The 14,893-nt window shown below is 40.5% G+C and overlaps 1 protein-coding gene and 1 pseudogene across 3 annotated transcripts in view; one reads left to right on the top strand and one right to left on the bottom strand.

Annotated features, from left to right (window-relative positions):
• Positions 1 to 7,546, bottom strand: part of LOC114662951 (colony stimulating factor 2 receptor subunit beta) — a 76,390-nt gene extending 68,844 nt beyond the window's left edge. For 2 of the 3 annotated variants that reach the window (XM_051934454.1, XM_051934453.1), the window contains exon 1: positions 7,400 to 7,546. The gene's annotated coding sequence lies outside the window, so the exon portion shown is untranslated. The remainder of the gene's footprint in view (positions 1 to 7,399) is intronic. The other variant, XM_028816698.2, reaches the window with a different exon arrangement.
• Positions 7,547 to 13,385: 5,839 nt separating this feature from the next.
• Positions 13,386 to 13,932, top strand: LOC114662298 (transcription elongation factor A protein 1-like; annotated as a pseudogene).
• Positions 13,933 to 14,893: the final 961 nt, after the last annotated feature.

Below are 14,893 nucleotides of genomic sequence, written 5' to 3' on the forward strand. Positions count from 1 at the left end.
TAGTCATGCACTTATCTAGATCAGTTGCATCAATTAAAAAGAGCAGCAGGCCCAGCACTGAGAGCTGAGGGGCCCAACTTTTCGTACAAACTTCACACGCTCACCCTGTTTTCTGTGTTTTCCCCCATCTACACACGGAGTCCGTGTCTTTTAGTGCTACCCCTGGCTTCTGTGACTTGAACTCAGTGTTCTCATCCAGGAAACTTAAAGCACTTAATAGAAGGCACGACTGCCTGCTAATTAACTCAGAGCCTTTCCTGGAAATCAGTGTTGACGTCGATCAACAAAAATGTGCTGCCAGTGCCAGCGTTTCCTTGAGTCAGTTAGGGGATCTAACAAAACTAATAACGTGGCGAGCGTATTCACTAATTTCACACAATTCGGTTTTTCTTTTAGTAGAAGCGAGTAAATTTAAGCACTAAACATCTTCACAGCTCGGTCCTCAGACATTTATTTCCATTTATTAATTAATGAATTCATTAATTTATTAAATTAAAGATCTAAACAGGACAGTGTTCTGTGCATTGTGAGGTGCACATAAACTTTATATAGTTCCAAAACTGAGCTCGAGAGCACTTTAAAGCATTGGAAATGTCCGCCAAAAGAAGCTGTTTTATCCATGCCGGCTATTTAGGGAAGCCTCAAATTCTCAATATAGATGGCGTGAACATTCCAGCCCGGATCACAGACAGACGCAAATGACACCAGTACTAACGCATATGTGATTTTTATTTACAGTGTCCCCAACAGCCCAAACACACACCTTCTTTACTCTCTTTTCTTTCTTATATCTCACAGTTCACCTTTGTCCTCTACTTCTCCTCCTCCTCCTCCTCCTCCTCTTCATCATCATCATCATCATCATCATCGTCATCATCCTCCTAACTCTGGCTCCTGGAATACTACTTGCTGGCCCCTTATATAGGTCACCCAGAGGTGCTCCAGCTGCTCGTTGACCTACTTCCAAGTGTGGTGGAATAGCTGCTCTCCAGGGCTCAGCACCTCCTATCTCAGCTGCAGCACTCGGACTCCCAACAGGGCAGCACCAAACTCCCTCTCCCATGAAGCCCTGCGGGAGTCCGAGGCACCACTGAAACCCAGGGGGGCTGCCATCTAGCGTTCCGGGGGAGGTAACATTCTGGCCACGCTTGCTCCCCCGGTCCTTCCAGCATGGAGGTGTCCCAGCCAGACAAGAACCCCGGCCATCCTCCACAATAGTTAAAGCCAATGTCACATTATGTGACTTTCAGTCATTGGGAATATCATACTTGTTGATTGCTGTTGCGGATCTCACCGCCAGACCATGTCAATTTAAACAGCTGACACAACATTCATAAGGTGGTAGCACCACCCATCACAACATTTCTTTTTTATAATTAGTATGTCACTGATTACAAAGCAAAATGTGGTAATGACATGCAATCCAATTTACTGAAAATACAGAGCAAGTGCAATAATACTTTCCTGACACACTCCATTAAACAGAACACAACACTCAATCACCTCCCAGCTCATGACAAGAAAGCAAGTGCTCCTTGTTAAAGAATAAAACAACAAAGAAAAGCTTCAGCATGGGCCCGACATGCTTTGTTTACAATTACGTTAATGAAGTTAAATTCTGGACAGATTCTCAGCAGAGAGTTTTAAAGAGAACTTGCCAATTTGAGGTAACAGAGAACATCTCTGAGAAGCAGAAGACGGGTTCAGTGTTTCTGAACCGCAGGGGGCGCAACCCACTTCTGAGTTGAGGGCTTCTGTCAGGGACTCACGAGTTGTTTTCATTTATAATGGCGGTGGGTCACGGAATGAGAGAATATGGGTCACAACACCAGTAAGGTTGAGAAACACTGGCTTAGATGACACTCTAGAATAAATTTTCATTAATAAACCTATTCAAGTCTTTACAATGGATGCTTCAACTTTAGATTAGGTGCTGCAAAAAGATACCACATCTAATGAATAAATAGTTTGAAAAAACAAGATAAAGAGGCATCATGTAATGTTTGTCAATTAAATATTAATGAAAACCACTGCAAGATTTTTCAGATATTAGATTAATTATTTCACATTTAGAACTATTTCTGTGTACATGAAGTAATGGCGGGTGGCACGGAGTAATGTATTAGTTGTTAGGTTTTTATAATTTAGGAATTGTAACTCACTTGGGTTTTGTTCTGAGCTCTTCGCTTGTGGCAATCGATTTTGTCACTTTGTCCTGTAATGCTTGTTCCCAGACAGTCCCCCTGAATGATGTTTACTGTTATGATTATGTTGACCTCATTTATAAGTCACCTTAGATAAGAGCGTCTGCTAAGCAAGTAAATGGAAATGTAAGGAGACCTGAGTGTGTTCCCTATGTGCAGATTGCATGTTCTCCCCGTGTCCATGTAGGCTTCTCCAGGCCCTCTGCTCTCCTCCCGCAGTCCAAAGACATGCCGGTTAGGTGGATTGGTGATGCTAAGTTAGCCCTAGAGTGTGTGTGTGTGGTTGGGTGTGTGTGTGATCACCGTGCAATGGACAGCTGCCACATCCAAGGCTTATTCCTGCCTTGTGTCAGATGCTTGTTGGGTTTGGCTTCAGCTTCCCCAACAACCCTGCCCTGCATAAGCAGGTTTGCAAGACGGCTGCATTAAGTAATAATCAGTTAAGTGTAGATAGATAGATAGATAGATAGATAGATAGATAGATAGATAGATAGATAGATAGATAGATAGATAGATAGATAGATAGATAGATAGATAGATAGATAGATAGATAGATAGATAGATAGATAGATAGATAGATTTAGTATAGTAGGAAGGATAATGATAGATAGATAGATAGATAGATAGATAGATAGATAGATAGATAGATAGATAGATAGATAGATAGATAGATAGATAGATAGATAGATAGATAGATAGATAGATAGATAGATAGATTTAGTATCATAGGCAGGCTCATGATAGATAGATAGATAGATAGATAGATAGATAGATAGATAGATAGATAGATAGATAGATAGATAGATAGATAGACAGATTTAGTATAGTAGGCAGGATAATGATAGATAGATAGATAGATAGATAGATAGATAGATAGATAGATAGATAGATAGATAGATAGATAGATAGATAGATAGATTTAGTATAGTAGGCAGGATAATGATAGATAGATAGATAGATAGATAGATAGATAGATAGATAGATAGATAGATAGATAGATAGATAGATAGATAGATAGATAGATAGATAGATAGATAGATAGATAGATAGATAGATTTAGTATAGTAGGCAGGATAACGATAGATAGATAGATAGATAGATAGATAGATAGATAGATAGATAGATAGATAGATAGATAGATAGATAGATAGATAGATAGATAGATAGATAGATTTAGTATAGTAGGCAGGATAACGATAGATAGATAGATAGATAGATAGATAGATAGATAGATAGATAGATAGATAGATAGATAGATAGATAGATAGATAGATAGATTTAGTATAGTAGGCAGGATAATGGGATAATGATAGATAGATAGATAGATAGATAGATAGATAGATAGATAGATAGATAGATAGATAGATAGATAGATAGATAGATAGATAGATTTAGTATAGTAGGCAGGATAATGGGATAATGATAGATAGATAGATAGATAGATAGATAGATAGATAGATAGATAGATAGATAGATAGATAGATAGATAGATAGATTTAGTATAGTAGGCAGGATAACGATAGATAGATAGATAGATAGATAGATAGATAGATAGATAGATAGATAGATAGATAGATAGATAGATAGATTTAGTATAGTAGGCAGGATAATGATAGATAGATAGATAGATAGATAGATAGATAGATAGATAGATAGATAGATAGATAGATAGATAGATAGATAGATAGATAGATTTAGTATAGTAGGCAGGATAATGGGATAATGATAGATAGATAGATAGATAGATAGATAGATAGATAGATAGATAGATAGATAGATAGATAGATAGATAGATAGATAGATAGATAGATAGATAGATAGATAGATAGATAGATAGATAGATTTAGTATAGTAGGCAGGATAATGGGATAATGATAGATAGATAGATAGATAGATAGATAGATAGATAGATAGATAGATAGATAGATAGATAGATAGATAGATAGATAGATTTAGTATAGTAGGCAGGATAACGATAGATAGATAGATAGATAGATAGATAGATAGATAGATAGATAGATAGATAGATAGATAGATAGATAGATAGATAGATAGATAGATAGATAGATAGATAGATAGATAGATAGATAGATAGATAGATTTAGTATAGTAGGCAGGATAATGGGATAATGATAGATAGATAGATAGATAGATAGATAGATAGATAGATAGATAGATAGATAGATAGATAGATAGATAGATAGATAGATAGATAGAACTTTATTTGCCCCAAAAGGGAAATTTAGCTTTTTTACAGAAGCTTTTTGAAATGCTGTACGAAACAACAACAACCCCCCTCAAATGCACTCAAGAATTATCATAAAGAAGAAAACGTCTGACTTGACTACAAAACAACTCCCTCAGATATACGCCAGAATTATTTACAAAAAGGACAAAGATACAAAGAGCAGTCACAGTGTCAGAGAGGTGCTATAAAGTCAAGTTGCCGCAGGTATGAAAGGGCCCCAGCACTGTTTCTCAACACACTTCTACTGAATAATAGGATACTATAATAGAATTTTCACCAAAGACATCTCATGTATGTGAATTGGAGATGTTAAATTGGCCCTAGTGTGTGCTTGATGTGTGTGTGTGTGGGCGCGAGTGTGTGTGTCTTGTAATAAACTGGCGCCCTATCCAGGGTTTCCTCCTGCCTTGTGCTCTGTGCCAGTACTTTAGAACATTAGCACAATCAGGATGAGAACAGGCCATTCAGCCCAATAAAGCTGGCCCGTCCTATCCACCTAAATATTCCAAAACAAAATCAAGTTGAGTTTCTGAAGGTCTCTAAAGTCTTGCTGTCTACCACACTACTTGGTAGCTTATTCCAAGTGTCTGTGGTTCTCTATGTGAAAAAAAACTTCCTAATGTTTGTGCAAGATTTACACTTAACAATTTTCCAATGGTGTCCCCTGTGTCCTTGTCAAACTAATTTTAAAGTCGCCGTCTCAATCCACTAGACTAATTCCCTTCATAATTTTAAAGACTTCAATCAGGTCTCCTCTTAATCTTCTTTTGCTTAAACACAAAAGGCTCCACTCTTTTAATCTTTCCTCATAACTCATCACCTGTAGTCCTGGTATCATCCTAGTCGTTCTTCTCTGGACTTTTTCTAGCACTGCTATGTCTTTTTTTGCAGCCTGGAGACCAGAACTACACACCATACTCCAGATGAAGTCTCACCAGTATGTTATAAAGCTTCAGCAGAGCCTCCTTGGACTTGGACTCTGCACCTAACATTCTCTTAGCCTTCTTCATGGCTTGAGAACACTGTCTGACAGTTGACAGTTTACTACTTGATAGACTCCAGCCCACCACCCCACTATCATCATGCGACCCTGGTCTGGATTGAGCAGTTTACAAAATGACATATGACTCTTAGAACATTTGCAGTCATTTTAGATCTAAGGCTATCAGAGAGGAATGCAAACATTTTTATCCAAAATGGATTTGATTGTAGAACATTCCCAAAACATGTGACCTTGCACACTCATCATTCAAATGTAATATGTTTCACTAAGAAAAGTAGCCAAAAAACTATTGATACAGTTCTGAGAAATAACTTCAGAATGGCAGCCCACCCAAATGCATTTATCCTGAATGGAAGAATCCAAAGATAACCAAAGTGGGGGCATTGGCAACCTGGTATCCAAAATCCGATATCAGCAGTGTGCACATAAGACAGGTGGACATATATGTGAATATTAAAGATAAAAAATGTCCATTTTAGTTAAATAATGTTATTTTTTTAGCATTATTACATGATCTTTTTTTAATAAAATCAACTTAAGGACTAGGATAATGGCAACAATCCTCATAGAGGTATTTGCCTTTATTTGAAGTAACTCAATTCTTTGGCTTGTTTCAACGTAAATTAAGCATGTTAATGTGGCATCCAAGACATTTGAGTCCACCATGTTTGGAAAAAAAATTAATAAAATATATAAAATACAAATATAAAAAAATATATGAAATATATAAATACAAATATAAAATATAATAAAGGCTTAACATAAAAACCCAACCTCAGCAAAACCCTTAAAGTTTACTAGTGATCCTTCCATCCATTTTTTTTTTTTTTGAACCAGCTTAAACCAGTTAGGGTCTGATAACATAACACTCTCAAACCTGGAGTTACAGGGTCACAGGGGGCTGGAGCCTATCCCAGCAGCACTTGGGTCCAAGACAGTAAACAGCCCTAGACAAGGTGCCAGTTTGAGTATGTGGGATAAGAACGCATATGAACGAGACAACAAGCAATCCCCAACACAAACCCATGGCATTGGACCCATGAGGCAGCAGTGCTACCCCCTGGTGCACTGCGATATCATCAAAGTAACCACAAACCAGAACTACCAGAACATAATGTACTTAAACCCGCTCCTTCCATTTTTGCATTGCAGGACGTCACAGGCAATTCTTGTAGCAAACAATTTTGGACAGGGTGCAGTGGACACTCACACACAGAGCAATTTGGAATCAACATTCGACCTAACCAGCACAACTTTGGGAATCCTTTACTGCAGGAAGGAAAATCTACACCAGTATGAAAAGAACTTGTAAACTCCATTCAGACAGCAACGAGGATCAAGATTCAAAACGCGATCACCAAAGTCAAAGCTCAGCTCTTCAGTTAAAACACCCAGCCACTGCCACTGCAAGTCACGGAAATCTGGAAGAAGGAATGTCAGTTAAACTTGTAGCGTGTCTGTCAGTTCCTGATCAGCTTTGGATCACCTACGTAATTAATAAGAAAATGCCCTTTATTAGGTAACTGGTTGAGTTTACACGATTTCACTTTTACGCTGTTTCCACTAAACCGATATGCGGCCGTCTGGAGAAACACCGCAAGTGAGCGAAAAAGTAAATGCCAACCATGACCCATGTCGTATTCTGAAATGAGTCTTTCATATAAGCAGACTGAGACTTCGCTTAGCGGAGTTAAGATCGTGTCGCGATGAAGCTCAGAACTGAGTCAGACTGTGACTGGAGGTGCTGTAATGGGCAACGCACCTGATTAAGCTACCACAGAGAACCTCCCAGACATGCGGGCCACTCGAAAGGAGAGATAATATCAAGCCATCATGTAGTCTTTATGGAAAACATCGTTAAATCATAGCAGCGCAAATGTCATCGAAACCGAAGCGGTAACAAGAATTCTAAACAGCATAATGGAAAAAAAAAACTGGTCTCACCACGTGCTTCCATGTGTCAAGGATGAGAAGTTAAAAATCATTCACCAAAGGCAAGGAATTCCTAAGACCCCCCAATCAGGGATGTAATCGCGGTGCCACTCACTGTTTGGTTAAATTTACCAGCAGGCGTTCCTGTTTTAAGGAAAGGGGCTTTCGGGGGAGGAGCGGTCTTTGTGACGTCATATCTAGTTGTGACGCTCTCTCTCTCTGTACTACACAACCACAGACACACACACACAAGTTCACTCACTTTAACTAAGCTGTTTGTACGTGTCATAGACTAGAGATTGTGGTATCCCGCATAAGTAGATGCTATAGCAGATTAGTACGAGCTTTCTTACTTTTTTAAACACCGCGCACAGACTTAAAGAACCGCAATATCTATAAAGGCTGCCCCCTGAAAACAAAGCGGGTTATGAGGCTCAGAGACGTGCCGAAAGCTGCTTGACAGCTCAGAATGGTATAACCGGCGCTGATTGTACAGTGTGTTTAAAAGCAGTTGTTGCATGTTCTGTGTATAATCTCTAACTGTTCGGTGCTTAGGAGGTATCATTTACTTGTTCCAAACAGAATTATCCTGTTGTCGATGAGGTGAAGTAAGTGATGCAATTCGCCTTAAAACGGCTTTGTATTATTATTATTATTATTATTATTATTATTATTATTATTATTATTATTATTATTATTATTATTGCGGTGGGCTGGCGCCCTGTCTGGGGTTTGTTTCCTGCCTTGCGCCCTGTGCTGGCTGGGATTGGCTCCAGCAGACCCCGTGACCCTGTAGTTAGGATATAGCGGGTTGGATAATGGATGGATTATTATTATTAGTAGTAGTAGTAGTAGTAGTAGTAGTAGTAGTAGCAGTAGTAGTAATGCTTCTTGCAACGACCCGAAGTAAGAGAGACACAAAAGGGGAACCAAACTTATTTATTCACAAGGGACACTCACGAGCACCGCCTTACAGTGGGCCTCTTTGAGACCACCATTTGACGTACCGTATACTTTGTGCTGTAGCAGTACATTTACACACCTTAAGAAACAAAATCGAAATCCACGCAGACTTCCCTAGGTAAACATACCAGACAGGTGTAGAATTTTGAGCAAGGATTAAGGCTCTTAGATGGTTACAGTAATGACTGTGCCATCTTAGTGTTTATTTTTATTATAATTATTGAATAAATTATTACTGTCAAGTCCCTATTATTATTATTAATATAGTATTATAACAATTATTAGTATTTTTTTCATAAACTTTAATAGTAGTGTATTTGCTGCTTTCACGTCCAACTCCAGAAACTGGACAGGAAAACCTGGATATGAGGAATTATTAGGTTATTAGTATTATTACTGATAATAATAAAATAACATTTTTGTAACCTGCTTAATTCAGTTAAGCATCTCATGGAGTCAGAGCTCGTCCCCGCAGCAAATAGATTTAGGATTCAGGAAACAGCCAGTCCAACATGCCAGTCATTTGCCATGCCCACTCACACGACACACACAAACATAACCAATTGGGAATCACCAATTCACCTACAAGAATGTATCTATTTTGAATTGTTCAAAGCACAGTTTAATCTGATTTTAAATTGAGTATCTACAGAGAATTAACTAAATGCTTCCTTAAATACACACCAAATGCCAGTGCCATCTGCAACAGTAAGAAGACGTCTCCAGGATGCTGACCATAGTACAATTTCATGGTTATCTTCAGTCAGATGTCTGTGTTCTTTTGTCTATTTTATATTTTCTTTTTTTTTTTTTTTTTTCCTGTTTCAAATATGGATTTTTCTTTGGAACTCTGCGTCTAAGGCCAGAAACCTGGAGTCATCTTTTTCCTGTTGTGGATGACAGTAGTATTTGACATAAATTTAAGGAAGAAGCCAACTGAGAACCCGTAAGGTGTTGGTTTTTGACACTACACGCTATGTTGTTCAACCCTCTGTGATGTTAGATCCACTCTGTCCTCTCCAGTAATAGGCACCTTTGTATGAAATCTTCAGTTTCTTGGCAATCTGTCAAACTGAATAGAGTAAAAAAATACAGTAAAAAAGACTGATATTTTTGTTGAGAAAGCTGTTTAATTTTTGAATGCAGAACTGAACTTTAAAAATGACAGAACCGTGCAACCTGTGCAAACAGAATAAAAGGTTTCAGCGCTGCTAATGCAATTACAAAGGTTTCTCTAATAACTAATTAGAATTTACAAAGGGCTAATTACGAATTAGGCTAAGGGAGTTGACCATTAGGACACTGAAAGAATAGCTGCTGAAAATGGGGCTCTGTAGCCATATGTGAATAATAAGTTAAAAATCGATCATTTCAAGTAGTAGCAGCCATTAGCAACACTAGTAATGTATTTGCTGTATTTTTAAATCAAATTAATGATATCTTGATAAAAAAGTGTCAGTTTCTATGAAAAAAACATGAAAGACTTATGAGTGGTAGTGTATTTTCTTAGAATTATGTGCAGTTCCCAAGTTTGACATTTTATGCAAATCACTGCCATAATTATCTACCTGGGATTGTGTAACTATTTCTCAAAGACTCTTCTTCTTCTTTCGGCTGCTCCTGTTTGGGGTTGCCACAGCGGATCATCTTCTTCCATATCTTTCTGTCCTCTGCATCTTGTTCTATTACACCCATCACCTGCATGTCCTCTCTCACCACATCCATAAACCTTCTCTTAGGCCTTCCTCTTTTCCTCTTCCCTGGCAGCTTAGTACCCTTCTCCCAATATACTCAGCATCTCTCCTCTGCACATGTCCAAACCACCTCTCTGACTTTGTCTCCCAACCGTCCAACTGGAGCTGACCCTCTAATGTCCTCATTTCTAATCCTGTCCATCCTCATCACACCCAATGCAAATCTTAGCATCTTTAACTCTGCCACCTCCAGCTCCATCTCCTGCTTTCTGGTCAGTGCCACTGTCTCCAACCCATATAACCTAGCTGGTCTCACTACTGTCCTGTAGACCTTCCCTTTCACTCTTGCTGATACCCGTCTGTCACAAATTACTCCTGACACTCTTCTCCACTCATTCCACCCTGCCTGCACTCTCTTTTTCACCTCTCTTTCACAATCCCCATTACTCTGTACTGTTGATCCCAAGTATTTAAACTCATCCACCTTCGCCAACTCAACTCCCTGCATCCTCACCATTCCACAGACCTCCCTCTCATTTACACACCTGTATTCTGTCTTGTTCCTACTGACCTTCATTCCTCTCCTCTCTAGAGCATATCTCCACCTCTCCAGGGTCTCCTCAACCTGCTCCCTACTCTTGCTACAGATCACAGTGTCATCAGCAAACACCATAGTCCACAGGGACTCCTGTCTAATCTCGTCTGTCAACCTGTCCATCACCATTGCAAATAAGAAAGGGCTCAGAGACGATCCCTGATGTAATCCCACCTCCAACTTGAATGTATCCGTCACTCCTACCGCAGACCTCACCACAATCACACGTCCCTCATACATAACCTGTACAACTCTTACGTACTTCTCTGCCACTCCCAACTTCCTCATACAATACCACAACTCCTCTCGAGGCACCCTGTCATATGCTTTCTCCAGGTCCACAAAGATGCAATGCAACTCCTTCTGGCTTTCTCTAAACTTCTCCATCAACATCCTCAGAGCAAACATCAATGTGTGGTGCTCTTTCTTGGCATGAAACCATACTGCTGCTCACTATACAATACAATATAATACAGTTTATTTTTGTATAGCCCAAAATCACACAGGAAGTGCCACAATGGGCTTTAACAGGCCCTGCCTCTTGACAGCCCCCCAGCCTTGACTCTCTAAGAAGACAGGGAAAAACTCCCAAAAAAACCTAGTAGGGAAAAATGGAAGAAACCTTGGGAAAGGCAGTTCAAAGAGAGACCCCTTTCCAGGTAGGTTGGGCGTGCAGTGGGTGTCAAAAGAAGGGGGTCAATACAATACAATACAATACACAGAACAGAACAAATCCTCAATAAAAAATAACATTTTTTTTAGAAGTACAGAGCAGAATTTAACAGTAGATGATATCACATAATAAGATTTAGATAATTTTAGACTCCTGGAGACCTCATCCATCAAGCTGCCTCCCCCATTTGGCCATTCCACGGCTGAAACAGTGTTGGGCAAGCCAATGCTTCATATGTGGTGGAGCTTCCAAGTTTCTTTCCTGTCTCCCAGCCCTGGATTAACAATTCAGCAAAATAATCCCCTGCTTTGGGCTCCAAGGGTAGAGGTGGGGCACCACAGAGTTTTTATTTATTTATTTTTTCCTTGGCTATCATGCCCTTAACTCTTTCACTGCCTCCCTTGGCTTTAGTCATTCTTTCGTAATCGTCCTTATCTACTACATTCAGCTTTGACATGTGTTGCTCAAAAATTTTTTTTATTTGGCCTGGTTAGTGACTAAACTTGAACAGTTTGGTTTGAAGGCACCATCAGATATCACATTTGTTTCTGTTTCATGGCGTAAGAGTTTCACTTCCATTGAGTGTAAACACAGCTGGCTGGGTCTCACTAGCATTGAACTCATCAGCTGATTTGTGTAACAGGATTGTCAGATGGGTGGCACAGTGGGTAGTGCTGCTGCCTCGCAGTTGGGAGACATGGGGACCTGGGTTCGCTTCCCGGGTCCTCCCTGCGTGGAGTTTGCATGTTCTCCCCGTGTCTGCGTGGGTTTCCTCCCACAGTCCAAAGACATGCCGGTTAGGTGGATTGGCGATTCTAAATTGGCCCTAGTGTGTGCTTGGTGTGTGGGTGTGTTTGTGTGTGTCCTGTGGTGGGTTGGCACCCTGCCCAGGATTGGTTCCCTGCCTTGTGCCCTGTGTTGGCTGGGATTGGCTCCGGCAGACCCCCGTGACCCTGTGTTCGGATTCAGCGGGTTGGAAAATGGATGGATGGATGGATTGTCAGATGGGTGGCACAGTGGGTAGTGCTGCTGCCTCGCAGTTGGGAGACATGGGGACCTGGGTTCGCTTCCCGGGTCCTCCCTGCGTGGAGTTTGCATGTTCTCCCCGTGTCTGCGTGGGTTTCCTCCCACAGTCCAAAGACATGCCAGTTAGGTGGATTGGCGATTCAAAATTGGCCCTAGTGTGTGCTTGGTGTGTTTGTGTGTGTCCTGCGGTGGGTTGGCACCCTGCCCAGGATTGGTTTGTGCCCTGTGTTGACTGGGATTGGCTCCAGCAGACCCCTGTGTTCGGATTCAGCGGGTTGGAAAATGGATGTATGGTTTGTCACATAACCACACTAGTACGTTTTAATTTTGTATTTCACCCTCAGAACTTGGTAAATGTTAACATCTTGTCGGATAAGCAGGGAAAGGGCAGAAGGATGCACCATTGTTGAGCCATGCTTAGGGTTAGAGTACATTGGCCTTAATCCGATCTTGCTGTCTCCAATGCATTTCTAGGGCTGTGATTGGCAAACTTGTACCAGCAGAGAAGAAAAACCACAACACACGGCCTACAGCTCAACAAAATGTCTAAACATCACAGGAAATGTCAGTCAGTCATTTTCCAACCAAATTTGTCCTCACAGGTGGCGCCGTGGTAGTGCTGCTGCTTTGCAGTAAGGAGACTGTGGAAGAGTGTGGGTTTGCTTTCCGGTTCCTCCCTGTGTGGATAGCGCTTTGAGTATTGAGAAAAGCGCTATATAAATGTAATGAATTATTATTATAACCCGCTATATCCTAACACAGGGTCACGGGGGTCTGCTGGAGCCAATCCCAGTAAGCACAGGACGCAAGGCAGGAACAAACCCGAGCAGTGTGCCAGCCCACCGCAGGGCACACACACACACACGGGACAATTTCAGATTGCCAATGCACCTACCCTGCATGTCTTTGGACTGTGGGAGGAAACAACACGCAAACACAGGGAGAACATACAAACTCCACACAGGGAGGACCCAGTGAAGCGAACCCAGGTCTCCTTACTGCGAGGCAGCAGCACTACCACTGTGCCACTGTGCCACCCAAGACAAGATGTCCGACAAGAAAAAGAAAGATCATCTAACACCTACAACATCTTCTTCACAAAATAGTCTTGAACCTAGAGATACAAAGCAGCTCCAGCAGCAATTCTGCCGAGTCCTGGGATGTTCCTACAAATACCTTGATCGCCACTTTTCCATGGGCTCCAAGCACATCAGATTCTTTGAGGATTAAATGCAGAGAGAACTGTTATCCAGTGCTCTTCAGACGGGTAATGATTACATTGTGATGAACTAGGAGCCCAAATTGAGGCATGCGATCTTCAGGAATTCAAAAATACAGACATATAAGAACAGAATGAGTAGCAGAATTGATAACTCGAATGATGTGAAATAAAAAAACAAACCTTAGAAGAAATGTTCTTTGTGGAAGTGTTGCTCCTCATACAGTGGCTCAAATGACAGAAGAGGAAATCGTAAGTGATGAGTTGAAAGAGATGTGTAAAAACCTGACCAGAGAAGCCATCCGACAGCATCTAATGGCTAGGACTGGAGGCACACAGATTGAACTATTTCTCTGGATTACCAGGACCGGATGATATTTATCTTCGAGTGTTTAAGGAGGTTAGTGAGCACAGATATAAATCCTTGATATATAGTTTGAGAAAGTCATTGCACACTGGGGAAATTCCAAAGGACTGGGAAGTGGAAAATATTATTCCATTATATAAAAGAGATGACTGGGCAGATCTAAGCAACTCTGGGCCAGTAAGCTTAACAGGCATCATAGGTAAATTAATGGAAGGAATTATTAAGGAAAAGACTGAGCAACACAGAGCAGGCGTTTTACTGAACGGTCAGCATGGGTTCAGACGAGGGAGGTCCTGATTTATGAACAGGCTGCAATTCAATGAGGAAGCAACACAAGGTTACGATCAGAGTGGAGTGTATGATATTATTTATCTTAACTTTCAGAAAGCATTTGATAAGGTGCCAGCTGAGAGTCTGGACTTCAAACTGAAGGAATTTCAGGGTGTGGTGTGTAGATGAGTGCACAATTAGCTCAGACACAGGAAGATGATGTCAGGAACCCTATCAGAATTAAAGGATGTTAAGAGTGGTGTCCAACAGGAAAGGTCCAACACAATGCCATGGATATTGTATGATGGACACAGGATGCAGGTCATGTGTTGGATCGCTATGTGTGTCACTATTGTTTGGTAGCTAGTTAAGGAAAAAAAAAATCACAATTAAAGGACCTGAGTCTTCAGTAGCAAGTCAAGCAAAATGAAGGCAAAAGAAGTTAATTGGCAACAGAAAGTGGTCACTAGTTAAGAAAATGGTTGGAATTAAAACCTGCAAGCACTGTAGCCCTTGGAGATTGGTGCACATACAGTTAGGTCCATAAATATTTGGACAGAGACAACTTTTTTCTCATTTTGGTTCTGTACATTACCACAATGAATTTTAAATGAAACAACTCCGATGCAGTTGAAGTGCAGACTTTCAGCTTTAATTCAGTGGGGTGAACAAAACGATTGCATAAAAATGTGAGGCAAC

This window comes from Erpetoichthys calabaricus, chromosome 12 (assembly GCF_900747795.2).
Source record: "Erpetoichthys calabaricus chromosome 12, fErpCal1.3, whole genome shotgun sequence".
Taxonomy (NCBI): Eukaryota; Metazoa; Chordata; class Cladistia; order Polypteriformes; family Polypteridae; genus Erpetoichthys; species Erpetoichthys calabaricus.